Source organism: Erythrolamprus reginae, chromosome 3 (genome assembly GCF_031021105.1).
Source record: "Erythrolamprus reginae isolate rEryReg1 chromosome 3, rEryReg1.hap1, whole genome shotgun sequence".
Taxonomy (NCBI): Eukaryota; Metazoa; Chordata; class Lepidosauria; order Squamata; family Dipsadidae; genus Erythrolamprus; species Erythrolamprus reginae.
In genome coordinates, this window is record NC_091952.1 from 4,790,750 (window position 1) to 4,811,771 (window position 21,022).

Below are 21,022 nucleotides of genomic sequence, written 5' to 3' on the forward strand. Positions count from 1 at the left end.
TCTTCATGAAATTTTCTGTATTTTTAAAAATGCACTTTCCTGGCCCTTCAGAGCTAAGAAAGGCATCCAAATACTGTATTCACGTTTTTTAAGCCCTGAAACTTTCATTGTGGGAAATTTAAATTGTGTTCCACTAAGAGCCCCTGTTCTATGGGAAAGACCATAGAGTTACGCAAAGAGAAGAACGGCATATATCATTGAATCCCGGCTAATATTGAGGGAAACAGCGCCCTTTCAAAAGATCAGAGCCACTTCCGGGTCAAAGAATAAACAGTGGAATGTAACATTCCTCCCACACCCATCCCGGACAAACGAGCCTTTCATTGGGCGGCCGGAAACCTCGCGCCTTCAACAAAGATGGCGTCGGGGGCATTTCCGGCCGCTTTTTCATCGGCCATGTGAGAAACCGAAACGATTTCCGTTGTTGGAAGAGGAGGAGGAAATGACGTCGCGGCCACTTCCGCCTCTTCTCGGCGTCAAGAGCGCGTGGCCGGAGGAGCAGCATGACGGCCGAGGAAGACGAAGAAGCTGGCGGCTGCGGCGGAGACTAACGGAGAGAGGCATAGTAAGCGCGGAGACAAAGCAGGGCCGCCGGTTGGGTCGGGGTCTCCCCGAGGGAGGCTCTCGGGTTCCTTTACGCGGGGGCGGCCTTCATCTCGCAGACTTCCTGACTGGCTCAAGATGGATCCCTCGGGAAGCGGTCTGTAGGCCTCCTCTCTCTGTCTCTTTAGGTCTCCATCCATTATCTTTGTCTCATGTCTAGGTCAGTCAATTCCTGTTTCCCTCTGCCTCCCCCCCCCCGTCTCCTGTCCATTCAGCCGTCTTATTATCTGTTCTACTTATCCATCCATCTGTCATCTATACCTACTTACCTATCTCTATCTATCGCTACCTGCGGAGAGGGGTGGCATACAAATCTAAATAATAAATAAATAAATTTGTCCGTCTGTCTATATCTATTATCTATCTATCTAGGCCGAAATAGCACTATCCTACTCTCCCTTAATTTTAAAAGTTCAGCAATATGTGATATGTGTGTGCGCGCGCGTGTGTGTGTATGTATATATGTGTGTATATATATCACAAGTTTTTGCTATATTTATATACATATGTCGCATGTTTTTGCTGATTAAAGATAAATAAGGCAATGGGTCCAGATGGCATCCACCCCAGAGTTCTTAAAGAACTCAGATCTGTCATTGCTACCCCCCTGACTGATTTGTTTAACCAATCCTTATTAACAGGAGATGTTCCTGAGGATTGGAGAATGGCAAGTGTTGTGCCTATCCACAAGAAGGGCAGTAGAGAAGAAGCTGGTAACTACAGGCCAGTTAGCTTGACATCAGTTGTCGTTAAAATGATGGAGACTCTACTGAAAAAGAGGATAAATCAGCACCTAAAAAGCAATAAATTATTGGACCCAAATCAGCATGGCTTTACTGAAGGCAAATCATGTCAGACTAATCTCATTGATTTCTTTGACTATGTCACAAAGGTGTTGGATGAAGGTGGTGCTGTGGATATTGCCTACCTGGACTTCAGCAAAGCCTTTGATACGGTTCCACATAAAGAGCTGATAGATAAATTAGTGAAGATTGGACTTAATCCCTGGATAGTTCAATGGATTTGCAGCTGGCTGAAGCATAGACACCAGAGGGTTGTTGTGAATGGCGAGTATTCTGAGCAGAGTCAGGTTACAAGCGGTGTGCCACAAGGGTCTGTTCTGGGTCCTATTCTTTTTAATATGTTTGTGAGTGACATAGGGGAAGGTTTGGTAGGGAAGGTTTGCCTATTTGCCAATCACTCTAAAGTGTGCAATAGGGTTGATATTCCTGGAGGGGTCTGTAATATGGTAAATGATTTAGCTTTACTAGATAAATGGTCAAAGCAATGGAAACTGCAGTTTAATGTTTCCAAATGTAAAATAATGCACTTGGGGAAAAGGAATCCTCAATCTGACTATTGTATTGGCAGTTCTGTGTTAGCAAATACTTCAAAAGAAAAGGATTTAGGCGTAGTGATTTCTGACAGTCTCAAAATGGGTGAACAGTGCAGTCAGGCAGTAGGGAAAGCAAGTAGGATGCTTGGCTGCATAGCTAGAGGTATAACAAGCAGGAAGAGGGAGATTATGATCCCGCTATATAGAATGCTGGTGAGACCACATTTGGAATACTGTGTTCAGTTCTGGAGACCTCACCTACAAAAAGATATTGACAAAATTGAACGGGTCCAAAGACGGGCTACAAGAATGGTGGAAGGTCTTAAGTATAAAACGTATCAGGAAAGACTTAATGAACTCAATCTGTATGGTCTGGAGGACAGAAGGAAAAGGGGGGACATGATCGAAACATTTAAATATATTAAGGGGTTAAATAAGGTCCAGGAGGGAAGTGTTTTTAATAGGAAAGTGAACACAAGAACAAGGGGACACAATCTGAGGTTAGTTGGGGGAAAGATCAAAAGCAACATGAGAAAATATTATTTTACTGAAAGAGTAGTAGATCCTTGGAACAAACTTCCAGCAGACGTGGTAGATAAATCCACAGTAACTGAATTTAAACATGCCTGGGATAAACATATATCCATCCTAAGATAAAATACAGAAAATAGTATAAGGGCAGACTAGATGGACCATGGGGTCTTTTTCTGCCGTCAGACTTCTATGTTTCTATGTTTCTATGAATTTGAAAATTAATGGACAATAGGATATACAGTAGATAGATAGATAGATAGATAGATAGATAGATAGATAGATAGATAGATAGATAGATAGATAGATAGATATTTATTTATTTTCGTAGATGGTGAATGTGATTTCACCGAAACGTCGCATAGACATGCAAAATATTACACAGGGCAAAACCCGAACTCAGAACAATCTACAGAGCTGGAAGGGTTCTGATCTGATAGCTCACACTGCTAGTTCTCTGCTTTACAAGGCAGAGTTCACCAGATCGAATCCCAGTAAAGGAAAGGGTGTGGCTAGCTGATGATGCCAGAACAAGGCCGAAATGGGACCATCCTAGTCTCCCTTAATTTTAAAATTCCAGCTAAAAAAACATTTAACGCATACAGAATATAGTTGTCGGCTATAAATATATTAACTGCTTTGAAGTGGTCCTGGGTTGGGCCTAAAGGTAAAAAAGGAGCTGTGACGTTCCTTAAATATACCAGGGTGATCCGACATAAGAAAAACATATAGCCTCTCCCTGGTACAGAGCTGGAAGGGTTCTGATCTGATAGCTCACACTGCTAGTTCTCTGCTTTACAAGGCAGAGTTCACCAGATCGAATCCCAGTAAAGGAAAGGGTGTGGCTAGGGTTTCTTACCGTATAGGATTCAGAGATTTCTGGTGATGTTTCAATGAGGTCCCATTCGTCATCTTCAGGCTGGTGCTTCAGTCCTTGTTATAGGGTGATATATATATATATATATCTATCACGATATATATATATATCACCATCTATACCTACCTACCTCTTTCTACTATCTGTCTGTCTGTCTATACCATCTATCACCTATCTATTATCTCTCATCTAACTAACTACCTATCTATTTATATCTATCTATCTACTATCATCTATCTATACCTACCTATCTCTATTTTCTATCTATCTATCTATCTATCTATCTATCTATCTATCTATCTATCTATCTAATCTATCTAATCTATCTCAATCTACCGTCTGTCTGTCTATATCTATCATCTATTTATATCTATCTATCATCTGTCTGTCTGTCTGTCTATATCTATCAGTCTATATCAGTGGTTCTTAACCTGGGGTTCGGGATCCCCTTGGGGATCGAAGGACCATTTCACAGGGGTTACCTAAAATCACGTTGGGTTCAAGAAGCAGATAGACTGCTCGTAAGGTATTTGGTTTGTATATATTTCTGTATATAAACCAGTGTTAAATATCCACAGGTGTTTTGCTCCTGGGTTTATCTCATAATAATAATCACGCTGCCTAAACTCTGACAAATTAACACCCATTGCTTCTTGTTCTACCCCCAGGTGCTTTGGAGAATTGCTTGACTCCCTCTTTGTGGCAACCCATGAGATATTGGAGTGCTGCCATCATGCAACCTCAAGCCTGCGATGACCCAGGGCTGGGCACAGAAACCACACAGTCAGAACGGACACTAAGCTCCCCATTATTGTTCCAACTTTCCCCCAAAAGTCCCACCGCACAAATCTTGGAGCAAAGCTCTAAAACATGCACTTCCGATAATTCCTGAGCTGCAGAGGAGCAGCTCCGTTCTGAGAGTAGCCACAGTACAAGGAAGTTGTTTCCAAGGAATTGTTGGCGTCACAGAAAGGATTCACTGGTGCTGCACCATCACCTGGAGTATAACTGTATCACTGCGACCTCACACCTAGCCAGGCCAACATGGCATAGAAGACAAGCCCAGCAAAGTATCCAGACGTTGGTAATAGAACGTGAGCCTGGGAGAGGCAGCGCTTGTTGCTGACAAATGTCCCTCCCAACAGCATCTCTTTGAACATCATTCCCCAGGTGAGCCTTGTGAAGAGGGGTCGGTTGCCCTCCTCCCAAGCAGCTGGGTTGCCCTGCGCTGATCCCGCCCCCACTGTGTGCTCCTTGCTTGCAGGGGTGGGGTTGAGTGGGAGGTAATTGCTTGTTTGTGCTGTTGCCTGCCCTGTCCTCCCCCTCGCCTGACCCTCCTGTGCTCCCCTCTCCCCCTCTAGCTATCCTTCCCAGGCCCAAAAGAACTTGAATTGTTTCATCCTGCTCCTCCGATCCTTCCTCAAACAGCCCTAGCTCTGTCTCAAACTCAGTCTCTGATGGGGCTGACTCAGTCCTCCTGTTCGTTAACCAGTTCCTGCAATTGTTCTTGATATGTTTTAGCTTCCAGTCCCTTAATTCCCTTTGTTCCTCATTTCTGCACTCTTTCCAGAGTCTCAACATCCTTTCTACCGCAGAAAAGGTACAAAGAAGGGCAACAAGAGTGATCAAGGAAATGCAGCACCTCCTTTATGAAACAAGATTGCAACACTTGGGTCTCTTCAGCTTTGGAAGACGGCGTTTAAGAGGTGACTTAATCGAAATGTATAAAATCATATATGGGATAGAAAACGTGGATAGAGAAAAAAATATTTTCTCTATCACACAATAGTAGGACAAGGGGGCACTCCCTAAAGTTTGTAGGTCAGAAAGTGAGGACAAATAAATGGAAATATTTCTTCACCCAGAGGGTCCTTGATTTATAGAATTCCTTTCCAGAAGGGGTCGTGACAGCTGTCAGCCTCCACAGCTTCAAGGCAGGATTAGACAGATTCAGGGATGCCAAGTGTATCATAGGTGGTTATTGAAAAGGACGTCCAACTGCCGTCTCTATGTTGGTTGAGGCAGGCAGGGTTCCCTTGGGTCCCATTTATTGGAGGTCAAGGGAAAGGGAGGGCCTTGCCTTCTCTTTCTGCTCAATATCCCCATGGACAATTGATGGGCTACTGTGGGACACAGAATGCTGGGCTCAATGGGCTTTGGTCCCATTCAGCAGGGCTCTTCTTAGGTTCATATTATAATCTCATTCTTATGAGCCATGGTGGCGCAATGGTTAGAGTGCAGTACTGCAGCCTACTTCTGCTGATTGCTGTTTGCCTGCAATTTGGCAGTTTGAATCTTACCAGGCTCAAGGCTGCCTCACCCGTCCGTCCTTCCGAGGTGGGTAAAATGAGGACCCAGGTGATTGGGGTCAAGGGACTGACTATACCGCTGTAAAGCGGTATAGATGTCTTAAGTGCTATTGCTATTAACCCTTCACGTGATCTTGATTCTGTTCCTCTGTTAATGCAGCCTAGAACTCTGTTGGCTTTTTTTGCTGGCCGAAGCACACAGCTGGCTCATCCTTTTTAAATGCTTATTTCCTAGCATGTTAACATGAGGCCACAGCAAGTTCTTAAATATATGCACATCTCCAAACCTTCTTGGGGGCGAAGACCGAAGTTGAGAACACCGTGATACAAACCAAGGCAGAGAGATAAGGCAAATTGTTGCAAGGGTTGGGGGTTTTTTCCCTTGCGTCGGGATTCTCTTCCAGCCTGTTCTCACTGTTCCTTCAACTATGTCTGCTTCTTTTTTTCCCCCCAGAGGAGAGTTTCTGCAGTTGTGTCAAATTCATTGCCTGCCTTTCCGTGGTGGGCATTGGTCCAAACAGCTGCCAAATTAATACCTGTAGCTCATGGGCCTTGGAACTCCTTGTGGGTTCTGGGGATAGTTTGTCTGCAGACACCTGTAGCTCTGTGCCAGGGCATTAGGCCAACAAGGATATTGGTAGTATTTGTAAATCGGGGTTGAAAATGAAGGGTCCTTGATGCTCTTTGAGCTTGGTTTTATTTATTTATTCTTTATTACTTAAATTTATGTTTACATTTCTTAATCCAACTGGGTAACCTCATCAATTCAAGCCCCACTCCTTTCAACTGATGATGTGACCTAGTTGGGTAATGAAACGTCTGCATGAAAATCATCCTGATGGTTTGTTTGTTTATTTGTTTATTGATTGATTGGATTTGTGTGCCACCCCTCTTCATGGACTCGGGGCGGCTCACAACAAACATAGAATACATAACAAAACAATTTGATCCAATTAAAAACAGTTAAAAGACTTTTTAAAAAAATCCTAAAAACTTAAAAACATTCAGTTTTCATTCACTCAATCGATAATTTATTCTAAACACATTTGTTGGTCAGGAGGGGGAAGACCTAATGGCCCCCAGGCCTGGCAACAAAGAAAAGCAAGGAGGGTGAGGGCGGTGCGAATCTCTGGGGGGAGCTGGTTAATTGTTCTAACTGTCAGGAAATTTCTGCTTAGTTCTAAGTTGCTTCTCTCTTTGTTTCGTTTCCACCCATTGCTTCTTGTTCTACCCTCAGGTGTTTTGGAGAATGGCTAGACTCCCTCTTCTTTGAAGAGGGAGACATTGAAAGGCTGATATCATGCAACCTCTAGCCTGCGATGGCCCAGGGCTGGGCACGGAAACCATGCAACCAGAATGAAGTCTCAGCTGCCCTTTAGTCCCAGCTTTCCCCTCCAAAGTCCCACCGTTCACTGCAAATCCAGGAGAAAAGGTCTAAAGCACGCACCTCCGATAATTCCTGAGCTGCAGAGGAGGAGCTCTGTTCCAAGAGCATCCACAGCTCAGGGAAGTTGTTTCCAAGGAATCGTTGGCGTCACCGAAAGGATTCACTTGTTCTGCACCACCACCAGGAGTATAACTGTATCACTGCGACCTCACACCTAGCCAGGCCAGCATGGCAAAGAAGACAAGGCCAGCAAAGTATCCAGACGTTGGTAACAGCACGTGAGCCTGGGAGAAGCAGCATTTATTCCTGACAAATGTCCCTCCCAACAGCATCTCTTTAAACCTCATTCCCCAGGTGAGCCTTGTATAGAGGGGTGGGGCACCCTCCGCCCCAGTAGTCTTAAGTCTATTGTCCTTCCTTCCTTCCTTCCTTCCTTCCTTCCTTCCTTCCTTCCTTCCTTCCTTCCTTCCTTCCTTCCTTCCTCTCTTTCTTCCTCCCTTCCTCCCTCCCTCCCTTCCTTCCTTCCTCCCTTCCTTCCTCTCTTTCTTCCTTCCTTCCTCTCTTCTTTCCTTCCTTCCTTCCTCTCTTCCTTCTTTCCTTCCTTCCTCCCTTCCTTCCTCCCTTCCTTCCTTCCTCTCTTCCTTCCTTCCTTCCTCTCTTCTTTCCTTCCTCTCTTCCTTCCTCCCTCCCTCCCTTCCATCCTCCCTTCCTTCCTTCCTCCCTTCCTCTCTTCCTTCCTTCCTCCCTTCCTCTCTTCCTTCCTCCCTCCCTTCCTTCCTTCCTTCCTCTCTTCCTTCTTTCCTTTCTCCCTCCCTCCCTCTTTAGAATGCAATATTGCAGGCTAACTGCCCACTGCCAGCAGTTCGATCCTGACTGGTTCAAGGTCGACTCAGCCAGCCCTCTTTCCCTGGTGGATAAAATGAGGACCCAGATGATTGGGGTCAAGAGTCGGATTCTGTAAAGTGCTTAGAAAGGACTGTAAAAGCCCTTGGAAACGGCATAGAAGTCTAAGTGCTATTGCTAGTAACCCTTCACGTGATCTTGATTCTATCCCTCTGTTAATGCAGCCTAGAACTCTTGGCTTTTTTGGCAGCTGCAGCACGTGACCAGCTTATTATTTTTAAATTATTTCCTAGCATGTTCTCGTGAGACCGGAGCAAGTTCTTAAATAAATGCCCATCTCCAGTCCTGCTTGGTGGCAGAGACCGAAGGTGAGAACATCACAATACAAACCAGGGCAGAGAGGTGAGGCAAATTGTAAAATGGGGTCCCCCCCTTGCATTGGGATTCTCTTCCAGCCTGTCCTGTTTTCTCACTGTTCCTTCAATTTTGTCTGCTCCCTTTTTTCCAGAGGAGAGTTTCTGCAGTTGTGTCAAATTCATTGCCTGCCTTTCCGTGGTGGGCATTGGTCCAAACAGCTGCCAAATTAATACCTGTAGCTCATGGGCCTTGGAACTCCTTGTGGGTTCTGGGGATAGTTTGTCTGCAGACACCTGTGGCTCTGTGCCAGGGCATTAGGCCAACAAGGATATTGGTAGTATTTGTAAATCGGGGTTGAAAATGAAGGGTCCTTGATGCTCTTTGAGCTTGGTTTTATTTATTTATTCTTTATTACTTAAATTTATGTTTACATTTCTTAATCCAACTGGGTAACCTCATCAATTCAAGCCCCACTCCTTTCAACTGATGATGTGACCTAGTTGGGTAATGAAACGTCTGCATGAAAATCATCCTGATGGTTTGTTTGTTTGTTTATTTGTTTGTTTATTGATTGATTGGATTTGTGTGCCACCCCTCTTCATGGACTCGGGGCGGCTCACAACAAACATAGAATACATAACAAAACAATTTGATCCAATTAAAAACAGTTAAAAGACTTTTTAAAAAAATCCTAAAAACTTAAAAACATTCAGTTTTCATTCACTCAATCGATAATTTATTCTAAACACATTTGTTGGTCAGGAGGGGGAAGACCTAATGGCCCCCAGGCCTGGCAACAAAGAAAAGCAAGGAGGGTGAGGGCGGTGCGAATCTCTGGGGGGAGCTGGTTAATTGTTCTAACTGTCAGGAAATTTCTGCTTAGTTCTAAGTTGCTTCTCTCTTTGTTTCGTTTCCACCCATTGCTTCTTGTTCTACCCTCAGGTGTTTTGGAGAATAGCTTGAAGAGGGAGATATTGAAAGGCTGATATCATGCAACCTCTAGCCTGCGATGGCCCAGGGCTGGGCACGGAAACCATGCAACCAGAATGAAGTCTCAGCTGCCCTTTAATGTCCCAGCTTTCCCCTCCAAAGTCCCACCGTTCACTGCAAATCCAGGAGAAAAGGTCTAAAGCACGCACCTCCGATAATTCCTGAGCTGCAGAGGAGGAGCTCTGTTCCAAGAGCATCCACAGCTCAGGGAAGTTGTTTCCAAGGAATCGTTGGCATCACCGAAAGGATTCACTTGTTCTGCACCACCACCAGGAGTATAACTGTATCACTGCGACCTCACACCTAGCCAGGCCATCATGGCAAAGAAGACAAGGCCAGCAAAGTATCCAGATGTTGGTAACAGCACGTGAGCCTGGGAGAAGCAGCATTTATTCCTGACAAATGTCCCTCCCAACAGCATCTCTTTAAACCTCATTCCCCAGGTGAGCCTTGTATAGAGGGGTGGGGCACCCTCCGCCCCAGTAGTCTTAAGTCTATTGTCCTTCCTTCCTTCCTTCCTTCCTTCCTTCCTTCCTTCCTTCCTTCCTTCCTTCCTTCCTTCCTTCCTCTCTTTCTTCCTTCCTCCCTCCCTCCCTTCCTTCCTTCCTCTCTTCTTTCCTTCCTTCCTTCCTCTCTTCCTTCTTTCCTTCCTTCCTTCCTCCCTTCCTTCCTCCCTTCCTTCCTCCCTTCCTTCCTCCCTTCCTTCCTCCCTTCCTTCCTCTCTTCCTTCCTTCCTTCCTCTCTTCTTTCCTTCCTCTCTTCCTTCCTTCCTCCCTCCCTCCCTTCCTTCCTCCCTTCCTCTCTTCCTTCCTTCCTTCCTCCCTTCCTTCCTTCCTCTCTTCCTTCTTTCCTTTCTCCCTCCCTCCCTCTTTAGAATGCAATATTGCAGGCTAACTGCCCACTGCCAGCAGTTCGATCCTGACTGGTTCAAGGTCGACTCAGCCAGCCCTCTTTCCCTGGTGGATAAAATGAGGACCCAGATGATTGGGGTCAAGAGTCGGATTCTGTAAAGTGCTTAGAAAGGACTGTAAAAGCCCTTGGAAACGGCATAGAAGTCTAAGTGCTATTGCTAGTAACCCTTCACGTGATCTTGATTCTATCCCTCTGTTAATGCAGCCTAGAACTCTTGGCTTTTTTTGGCAGCTGCAGCACGTGACCAGCTTATTATTTTTAAATTATTTCCTAGCATGTTCTCGTGAGACCGGAGCAAGTTCTTAAATAGATGCCCATCTCCAGTCCTGCTTGGTGGCAGAGACCGAAGGTGAGAACATCACAATACAAACCAGGGCAGAGAGGTGAGGCAAATTGTAAAATGGGGTCCCCCCCTTGCATTGGGATTCTCTTCCAGCCTGTCCTGTTTTCTCACTGTTCCTTCAATTTTGTCTGCTCCCTTTTTTCCAGGGGAGAGTTTCTGCAGTTGTGTCAAATTCATTGCCTGCCTTTCTGTGATGGGCATTGGTCCAAACAGCTGCCAAATTAAAGCCTGTAGTTCATGGGCCTTGGAACTCCTTGTGGGTTCTGGGGATAGTGTATCTGCAGACACCTGTGGCTCTGTGCAGGGCATTATGCAAATGAGGAAAAAATATTGATAATATTTGTAGATCAGGGTTGAACGTGAGGGGTCCTTGATGGTCTTTGAGCTTGGTTGTTGACCTTCAGACATTTCTTAATCCAACTGGGGAAGGTCATCAATTCAAACCCCGCCCCCTTCTATCACTGATCATGTTACCTAGTTGGGTAATGAAACGTCTGCATGAAAATCGTCCTGTTGGTGTTTACTCAGAAGGCAATTAGGCTATCTTGGTTCTTCCTTGGGGTTTTCCTTTCAGTAATCCCGAAACCACAGCCATTTGCATTCTGATTCTACAGATAAATTCCCAAATGTCCTCAATGATTCACAACTAAAAACAACAACAACGAAAGAAATTGTGAGTGCTCCATCCTTGGAGGTTTTTAAGAGGAGACTGTACTCCTGAGATTGTATAGATATGTGACGGTGAAACTATGGCACACGTGCCACAGGAGACACGCAGTGTCATATTGGAGGGCATGCGAGATTTTGCCCTTTGTCAGCTCCAGCGCACACGCGCATGATAGCCAGCAGGTTTTCGGCCTTGGGGAATGACGTTTAACCCTTCGGAGGCTTCAGGGAAGTTTCCTGAAGGCTCTGGAGTGTGAACAACTGCACTATGGGAAAACTGGAAGTCTATATTTTGGGAAGAGAGCTATACCGTTTCAGACAAATGGCTGTCCAATCTCCAGTATCTTCTTAAAAATTTACAATGTTGGAGCATTCACAACTTCTCGAGGCAAGTTGTTCCATGGATCAACCGTTAGGGAGTTTCTCCTTAGTTCTAAGTTGCTTCTCTTTGTTTAGTTTCCTCCCATTGCTTCTTGTTCTATCCTCAGGTGCTTTGGAGAATAGCTTGAAGAGGGAGATATTGAAAATTTATTTATTTATTTATTACTTGGATTTGTATGCTATTGTTTGCTAGACTGCGATGGCCCAGGGCTGGGCACGGAAACCACACAGCCAGAATGAAGGCTCAGCTGCCCTTTATTGTCCCAACTTTCCCCTCCAAAGTCCCACCATGAAAAGCTCTAAAACATACAAACAAACAAATAAATAAATAAAACATGCACTTCTGATAATTCTTGAGCTGCAGAGGAGCAGCTCCGTTCCGAGAGTAGCCACAGTACAAGGAAGTTGTTTCCAAGGAATCGTTGGCGTCACAGAAAGGATTCACTCGTCCTGCACCACCACCAGGAGTGTAACTGTATCACTGCGACCTCACACCTAGCCAGGCCAGCATGGCAAAGAAGACAAGCCCAGCAAAGTATCCAGACGTCGGTAATAGAACGTGAGCCTGGGAGAAGCAGCGCTTGTTGCTGACAAATGTCCCTCCCAACAGCATCTCTTTGAACCTCATTCCCCAGGTGAGCCTTGTGAAGAGGGGTGGGGCACCCTTTGCCCCAGTAGTCTTAAGTCTATTGTCCTTCCTTCCTTCCACCCTTCCTCCCTCCCTCCCTCTTTAGAATGCAATATTGCAGGCTAACTCTGCCCACTGCCAGCAGTTCGATCCTGACTGGCTCAAGGTTGACTCAGCCTTCCCTCCTTCCCTGGTGGATAAAATGAGGACCCAGATGATTGGGGTCAGGTGAGCCTTGTGAAGAGGGGTCGGGTGCCCTCCTCCCGAGCAACTAGGTAGCCCTGCGCTGATCCCGCCCCCACTGTGTGCTCCTTGCTTGCAGGGGTGGGGTTGAGTGGGAGGTAATTGCTTGTTTGTGCTGCTGCCTGCCCTGTCCTCCCCCTCGCCTGATCCTCCTGTGCTCCCCTCTCCCCCTCTAGCTATCCTTCCAGGCCCAAAAGACCTTGAATTGTTTCATCCTGCTCCTCCGATCCTTCCTCAAAGAGCCCCAGCTCTCTCTCAGACTCAGTCTCTGATGGGGCTGACTCAGTCCTCCTGTTCGTTAACCAGTTCCTGCAATTGTTCTTCATGTGTTTTAGCTTCCAGTCCCTTAATTCCCTTTGTTCCTCATTTCTGCACTCTTTCCAGAGTCTCAACATCCTTTCTACCGCAGAAAAGGTACAAAGAAGGGCAACAAGAGTGATCAAGGAAATGCAGCACCTCCTTTATGAAACAAGATTGCAACACTTGGGTCTCTTCAGCTTTGGAAGACGGCGTTTAAGAGGTGACTTAATCGAAATGTATAAAATCATGTGATAGAAAAAGTGGATAGAGAAAACTTATTTTCTCTGTCACACAATACTAGGATGAGGGGGCCCTCTCTCAAGTTCCTAGGTGAGAAAGTGAGGACAAATAAATGGAAATATTTCTTCACCCAGAGGGTCCTTTTTTGCACTTCCAGCATAATGGGGAGGTTTTGAGGAACATTTTTGATAGTCTTTCCGGCGATAGGTGCCACCTGTAAAACATTTTTAATTGGTTTTCCTTGAATGCAGTCGATTTTGTCATCCACCACTTATTAGTCCATAATTTTCCCCATTTTTCCAATTCAATTGTGTAGCCAAAATTCATTCCCCAGCTTATCATACTCTCTTTTACGATTTCCACTTCTGTCTCATAACGGATCAAAAATTTGTATATTTTGCCAATTAATTTTTCGTCATTTTTTAATAGTGTCCTGTCCAGGCGGTAGGGAAAGCAAGTAGGATGCTTGGCTGCATAGCTAGAGGTATAACAAGCAGGAAGAGGGAGATTATGATCACGCTATATAGAATGCTGGTGAGACCACATTTGGAATACTGTGTTCAGTTCTGGAGACCTCACCTACAAAAAGATATTGACAAAATTGAACGGGTCCAAAGACGGGCTACAAGAATGGTGGAAGGTCTTAAGCATAAAACGTATCAGGAAAGACTTAATGGACTCAATCTGTGTAGTCTGGAGGACAGAAGGAAAAGGGGGGACATGATCGGAACATTTAAATATATTAAAGGGTTAAATAAGGTCCAGGAGGGAAGTGTTTTTAATAGGAAAGTGGACACAAGAACAAGGGGACACAATCTGAAGTTAGTTGGGGGAAAGATCAAAAGCAACGTGAGAAAATATTATTTCACTGAAAGAGTAGTAGAACCTTGGAACAAACTTCCAGCAGACGTGGTAGATAAATCCACAGTAACTGAATTTAAACATGCCTGGGATAAACATATATCCATCCTAAGATAAAATACAGAAAATAGTATAAGGGCAGACTCGATGGGCCATGAGGTCTTTTTCTGCCGTCAGACTTTTATGTTTCTATGTCCAATTCACCTCTTATTTCCTAGCATGTTAATTGCAGTTGTGTCAAATTCATTGCCGGCCTGTCCGTGGTGGGCATTGGTCCAAACAGCTGCCAAATTAATACTTGTAGTTCATGGGCCTTGGAACTCCTTGTGGGTTCTGGGGATAGTGTATCTGCAGACACCTGTAGCTCTGTGCAGGGCATTATGCAAATGAGGAAAAAATATTGATAATATTTGTAGATTGGGGTTAAAAATGAGGGGTCCTTGATGGTCTTTGAGCTTGGTTGTTGACCTTCAGACATTTCTTAATCCAAGTGGGGAAGGTCTTCAATTCAAACCCCACCCCCTTCTAGCACTGATAATGATACCTAGTTGGGTAATGAAAGGTCTGCATGAAAATCGTCCGTTGGTGTTTATTGAAAAGGCAATTATGCTATCTTGGTTCTTCCCTGGGTTTTTCCCTTTCAGCAATCTGAAAACTACATCCATTTGTATTCTGATTCAGGTACAGATAAATCCCCAAATATCTTCAGTGATTTGTAACTAAAAACAACAATAACAAAAGAAATTGTGGGTGTTTTATCACCGAAGGTATTTAAGTGGAGACTGTACACTTGTCTGAGATTGTATAGGTCTGTGATGGAGAACCTATGACATGTGTGCCACAGGAGGCACAAAGTGCCATATCGGAGGGCGTGCGAGATGCTGCCCTTTGCCAGCTCCAATGCACACGTGCACGCTAGCCAGCTGATTTCCGGCCTTGGGGAAGGCTGTTTTTTTATTATTATTATTATTATTATTATTATTATTATTATTATTATTATTATTATTAATTGGGTTTGTATGCCGCCCCTCTCCGCAGACTCGTGGTGGCTAACAACAATGATAAAAAAACAGCATGTAACAATCCAATTAATAAAACAACTAAAAACCCTTATAGTAAAACCAAACATACACACAAACATACCATGCATAACTTGTAATGGCCTAGGGGAAGGAATATCCTAACTCTCCCATGCTTGGCAATAAAGGTGGGTCTTGAGTAATTTGCGAAAGACAAGTAGGGTGGGGACCGTTCTAATCTCTGGGGGGAGTTGATTCCAGAGGGCCGGGGCCACCAATGAGAAGGCTCTTCCCCTGGGGCCCGCCAAACGACATTGTTTGGTCGACGGGACCCGGAGAAGGCCAACTCTGTGGGACCTTATCGGCCGCTGGGATTCGTGCAGTTGAAGGCGGTTCTGGATGTATTCTGGCCCAATGCCATGTAGGGCTTTAAAGGTCATTACCAACACTTTGAATTGTGACCGGAAGCCGATCGGCAGCCAGTGCATACCACGGAGTTTTGCAGAAACGTGGGCAAATCTAGGGAGCCCCACGATGGCTCTCGTGGCCGCATTCTGCACGATCTGAAGTTTCCGAACACTTTTCAAAGGTAGCCCCATGTAGAGAGCGTTGCAGTAATCGAACCTCGAGGTGATGAGGGCATGAGTGACTGTGAGCAATGACTCCCTGTCCAAATAGGGCCGCAACTGGTGCACCAGGCGAACCTGGGCAAACTCTGGAGTGCGAAAAGTCTATCATTTGGGAAGAGAACTATACCATTTCAGACAAATGGCTATCCAATCTCCAGGATCTTCTTTAAAAGTTTCAGTGTTGGAGCATTCACAACTTCTGGAGGCAAGCTGTTCCACTGGTTAATTGTTCTAACTGTCCAGAAGGTTCTCTTTAGTTCTAAGTTGCTTCTCTCCTTGTTTAGTTTCCAACCACTGCTTCTTGTTCTACCCTCAGGTGCTTTGGAAGATAGGTTGACTCCCTCTTCTTTGTTGCAATTTCTGAGATATTGGAACGTGTAGCTTCTAGCCGGAGATGACCCAGGGCTACGCATGGAAACCACACAGTCAGAACGAACGCTCAACTCCCCATTATTGCTCCAACTTTGCCCCAAAAGTCCCACTGTTCACTGCAAATCCGGGAGAAAATCTCTCAAACTTGCGAACAAGTCCAGTTAAGTATCCAGACATCGGTAAATGCACGTGAGCCTGGGAGAAGCAATCCTTGTTCTGGACAAATGTCCCTCCCAACAGCATCATTTCCCAGGTGAGCCTTGTGAAGAGCGGTGGGGCTCCTCTTTAGAATGCAATATTTATTTTATTTAATTATTTAATTTATTTATTTATTGGATTTGGATGCCACCCCTCCGGAGACTCGGATAATAAAACAGTGTACAATAGTAATCTAATACTTAAAAACGATTAAAAACCAAACATACATACATACATACCATGCATAGAATTGGAGAGGCCTAGGGGGAAAGAGGATCTCAATTCCCCCATGCCTGACGGCAGAGGTGGGTCTTAAGTAGCTTACGAAAGGCAAGGAGGGTGGGGGCAACTAATCTCTGGGGGGAGTTGGTTCCAGAGGGCCGGGGCCGCCACAGAAAAGGCTCTTCCCCTGGGTCCCGCCAAGCGACATTGTTTGGTTGACGGGACCCGGAGAAGATCCACTCTGTGGGACCTAATCGGTCGCTGGGATTTGTGCGGCAGAAGGTGGTCCCAGAGATAATCTGGTCCGATGCCATGAAGGGCTTTATAGGTCATAACCAACACTTTGAATTGTGATCAGAAACTGATCGGCAACCAATGCAGACTGCGGAGTGTTGGTGTAACATGGGCATATTTGGGAAAGCCCATGATTGCTCTCACAGCTGCATTCTGCACGATCTGAAGTTTCCGAACATTTTTCAAAGGTAGCCCCATGTAGAGAGCGTTGCAGTAGTATTACAGGCTAACTCTGCCCACTGCCAGCAGTTCGATCCTGACCGGCTCAAGGTCGACTCAGCCTTCCCTCCTTCCGAGGTGGGTAAAATGAGAACCCAGATGATTGGGGTCAAGAGGCTGATTCTGTAAAGTAATTAAATATTTTATGATGGGTTCATTTAATTTTGGAATCCCGAGTGTTGACAGAAGAATGGGAAATAGATCCCCCCCCTTAGTTTTATTCATATTAGTTATTTATAAACGAATATGAATGGTTATAGAAAAAAGTATTGCACAGGATTTAAATGAAAAGGAGGATTCGGAATATTATGAAGTTTGGAGTTTATTCTACAATTGGTTTGTCAGGAGAAAATAAAATAAATCTGTAAATGTTTTAACTTAGTAATGCATATATGATTTCATTAACTTTTAAGTTACTATAATTATACTTATTAAGTAAAAATTGTAATGCAAACCTTGAATTATGTCAATTCATGTATAAGCATGATATAAATTACCGTATGATAACCCTAGAGGGGTAAACATATACAGGCGGTGGACAAAAAAATGGAAACACCTTGCAGCTCTTTCCGTGGAATCCAGATTTGTGAAGCTCCCGTTGAACAGTTTTTGTGGAAACTGGGTTCTGTACGTGTCTATTGAGCTCTGCAGTGATTTTAAGAGCTGCGGTCTTGCGTTCCGCTCTAACAATTCACTTTAGAGTCCGACGGTCTCTCTCAGACAACTTCGACTTTCGACCAGACCTGTGCTTGGCTGAGGACGTTTTCCCTTCTCTTTCAAAAGCAGTCATTACTTTTGAGACATGACCTCTTGAAACGCCAAACATCCAAGCACTTTCTGTGACACTAGCGCCTGCCATTCGAGCACCAACAATTTGGCCTCTTTGAAAGTCTGAGAGGTCTGCCACTATAACCAATTTCCTTAAATTTCTGTAAAAAAAATGTAGTTTAAAAAAATACATCAAATAACAGAATTAAAAAAACATTATGACCTTTAAAGCCCTTCATGGCATCGGCCCAGAATATCTCCGAGACCGCCTTCTGCCGCACGAATCCCAGCGACCGATTAGGTCCCACAGAGTGGGCCTTCTCCGGGTCCCGTCAACTAAACAATGTTGGTTGGTGGGCCCCAGGGGAAGAGCCTTCTATGTGGCGGCCCCGACTCTCTGGAACCAGCTCCCCCCAGAGATTAGAACTGCCCCTACCCTCCTCGCCTTTCGCAAACTCCTTAAAACCCACCTTTGTTATCAGGCATGGGGGAACTGAGATATCTCCCTCAGGCCTATACAATTTATGTATGGTATGCTTGTGTGTATGTCTGTTTAATAATGGGGTTTTTTAATATTTTAAATTGTAAATTATTAGATTTGTTATAAACTGTTTTTATTGTGTTGTGAGCCGCCCCGAGTCTACGGAGAGGGGCGGCATACAAATCTAATTAATAATAATAATAATAATAATAATAATAATAATAATAATAATAATAATAAAAATAATAAAAATAATAAAAATAATAATAAAAATATGTCAAGTTTTGATTGATTTGAACATATTCAAACATTATGATGCCAAAAAGTCAAGTGTTTCCAATTTTATGTCCACCCCCTGTATATGTCATTGTATTGTTTTGTTTTCTTTATTGTTTGTATGTCCTTTTTTAATGTAAATAACCAAATAAAAACGTTTTTTTTTTAAAAAAGAAAAAGCATTGTACATTTTAAAAAAACCCAACAACACAGAATTCTTATTGATTTCCTGACAGATGCTCTTGTCATCGAGAATGTCGTTGGGCATAGCTGTGAAATCGGAATTTCAGCCTTGGGAAGGCGGGACAAAATGTCTCTCAACACAGCGTCCACACGTCTTTATTCTGAACAGGCCGACGAAGAAAAGAACCAGACTGATTTTATTCAGGAGAAGGCCCAAATAGAGAAACGTCATGGTTAGCTGCGGTGAGCCTGTTGTGGAAAGACAGTGGATCAGTTTGAGTTATTTGTAATGAAGCTGACTCTCTTAATTAACTTCTAATTGAAAACATATATATATATATTGTGTTTGACAAAGACCAGCCTGGAAACTGAATTACACAGTCTCACAAATTTATTAATTTCCAATGGATTCCAAAGAGAGGCAATCACCAATATAATCCGAAAGGAGACACCCCTCCCCCCCCAAAGAACCAAGACACAGAACAGGACCAACGGCATTGCCCTCCTCCCTTACATCAAAGGCACCACAGATAAAATCAGAAAAATTCTCCACAAACAACATCAAGACACAGATCCAAAAATAGCCAACATCCTAAGAAATCCCAAAGAAAATATCCAGCTAGAAAACCAAGGAGTTTATCAAATACCATGAAAAATCTGCCCACCATATATATTGGACAAACTAATAGGAGAGTAAATGAACGTGTTGCAGGACATAAGAACGTATTAAGAAAAGAAGAAAAAACTTCCTCCCTTTTCCAACACTTCAAAACTACAGGACATGAAATTGATTTTGACAGAACTAAGTTAATTTCTAAAACAACACTACAGCAAAAGAATAATCATGGAAGCCATCGAGATAGAAAAACACCCCCACAATGTGAATAAGCATGATGATACTTCCCACCTACCAGACATCTGGAAACCAGCCATCTTTAACAAACGTATCCCAGCCATACAAATTGAAACCAGACCCAGAACAACACAGGACACAACCTCCAATCACCTCCAATCACTTCCACCAAACCCACACCCGCCTTACAGACCAAATACAACCACCACCGAGGAGCCAAACTACAGCAGTGCCCCCAACTGTTGCAACCTCCTCTGACACGCACACAAGGAAAACTGACGAACACCATAAACACATGACTAGACCACAAACTTGCAGCCAAACAAATATTGTTACACCCCAGACACACATTACAAAGCAGCTAAATAGCCTACTCAGGATATCACCCCCAATCCACAAACATCAACTAATCAGCATACATCAATTACATCAATGACCCCAGGAAGTTTCAACACAGCATGCAGCTGTTGAGCCGTCAAATCACACCCACCCACCAGTATTTATAGAGGGAAGGCAGCTCAGATCTCACTGTCTTCGCCCTAGGACAAAGACAGAAGCACCAGCCTGAAGATGACAAGTGGGACCTCATCGAAACGTTGCCAGAAATCTCTGAAACCTACACGGGAAGAAACCCGAATATGCCAAGACCTTAGATATATATGTATATATTCATATGCATTATATTTTTAGTGTTTCACCATTTGCTTACAGCTTGTAATATTTTCCTTTCTTTTCCCCCAATGCCTTGATCTTAGATGACTTAACAGATCCACGCTCTTCATTCCATTATAAAAGGTATCTTAATACTGGTCCGGGGCGGGACCATGGCGGAGCGGAGTTAAGGAGGTGACTGCTGCACTTAGCCCGAGGTTTTTCGCCTTTGATGCCTATTTAAAGACATCGACAAACCTTGCAGAGGGGAGCAAAATGAAGGGGAGCACCGAAGGGCAACGGGGACGACTGCAGACTGTTGTATTAGATGGATTCCCCATGATCAGGAGAAGCTGGTGTGTTTTGCATTACGGCCCAGAGCCATGGCAGCCTAATAAATCAGCGAGGGAGGACAACCATTACCCTGTAATCTTTTTTGATATGGTGGAAGAATTTGGATTCAAAGACGTATATGGAGAGAATGAAATGAATTTAAAAAACAATATACATATTTTTCACACACCCCTCCCCCATAAATCATGGTCTAGAATAGACATGGTATGGACTAATAATGAAATTGAAAACAAAATAGAGGAAACTCAGATTGGGACAAACATTTGGCTGGACCACCAACCAATATTAACTCTAAAAAGAACTGAAAGAAAGAAGAAGAGATGGACACTATATGCAATACATTAAGTACATGGAAAAAGAGTTAACTTTTTTCTTAAAGCTTCTGGGATACCACCAAAGCTTATATTAGGGGCTTATCTATAGCATATTCTAGCAGGAAAAAAATAAATAAAAATAAACAAATAGAAGAAATACAAGACCAAATGAAAAAATGGGAAACCCAAATGCAAACTGACTTGCAGAATGAAACTTTAGGTGAGGAAAAAGATAAAACATAAGATTAGATTAGATTTATTGGATTTATATGCCACCCGTCTCCGCAGACTCGGGGCAGCTCACAACAATAGTAAAAACAGTACATAGTGACAAATCCAATACCCACCAATCCAATTACAATTTTAAGTTAAGAAATTCATA

General features: G+C 43.9%; 1 long non-coding RNA gene and 4 other non-coding genes across 6 annotated transcripts; all 5 read left to right on the forward strand.

Moving 5' to 3' along the window:
- The first annotated feature begins 472 nt into the window (after positions 1-472).
- LOC139163569 (uncharacterized) lies at positions 473-20,624 on the forward strand. 2 transcript variants are annotated; one of them, XR_011558498.1, is made up of 9 exons: positions 473-565; positions 4,016-4,517; positions 4,918-5,053; positions 6,894-7,397; positions 9,186-9,676; positions 11,643-12,170; positions 12,791-12,926; positions 15,772-16,080; positions 18,522-19,213. It is a non-coding gene; the product is annotated as an uncharacterized lncRNA (long non-coding RNA). The 2 variants fall into 2 exon arrangements; XR_011558499.1 differs by lacking the exons at positions 473-565; positions 4,016-4,517; positions 4,918-5,053; positions 6,894-7,397; positions 9,186-9,676 and adding an exon at positions 20,077-20,624 and having other exon boundaries at positions 15,821-16,080; positions 18,522-18,711.
- LOC139166099 (small nucleolar RNA SNORA5) lies at positions 6,122-6,254 on the forward strand. Its single transcript, XR_011558900.1, has one exon. It is a non-coding gene; the product is annotated as a small nucleolar RNA SNORA5 (small nucleolar RNA).
- On the forward strand, positions 8,406-8,538 carry LOC139166100 (small nucleolar RNA SNORA5). Its single transcript, XR_011558901.1, has one exon. It is a non-coding gene; the product is annotated as a small nucleolar RNA SNORA5 (small nucleolar RNA).
- On the forward strand, positions 10,646-10,778 carry LOC139166101 (small nucleolar RNA SNORA5). The gene has a single exon (XR_011558902.1). It is a non-coding gene; the product is annotated as a small nucleolar RNA SNORA5 (small nucleolar RNA).
- On the forward strand, positions 14,035-14,167 carry LOC139166102 (small nucleolar RNA SNORA5). The gene has a single exon (XR_011558903.1). It is a non-coding gene; the product is annotated as a small nucleolar RNA SNORA5 (small nucleolar RNA).
- Positions 20,625-21,022: the final 398 nt, after the last annotated feature.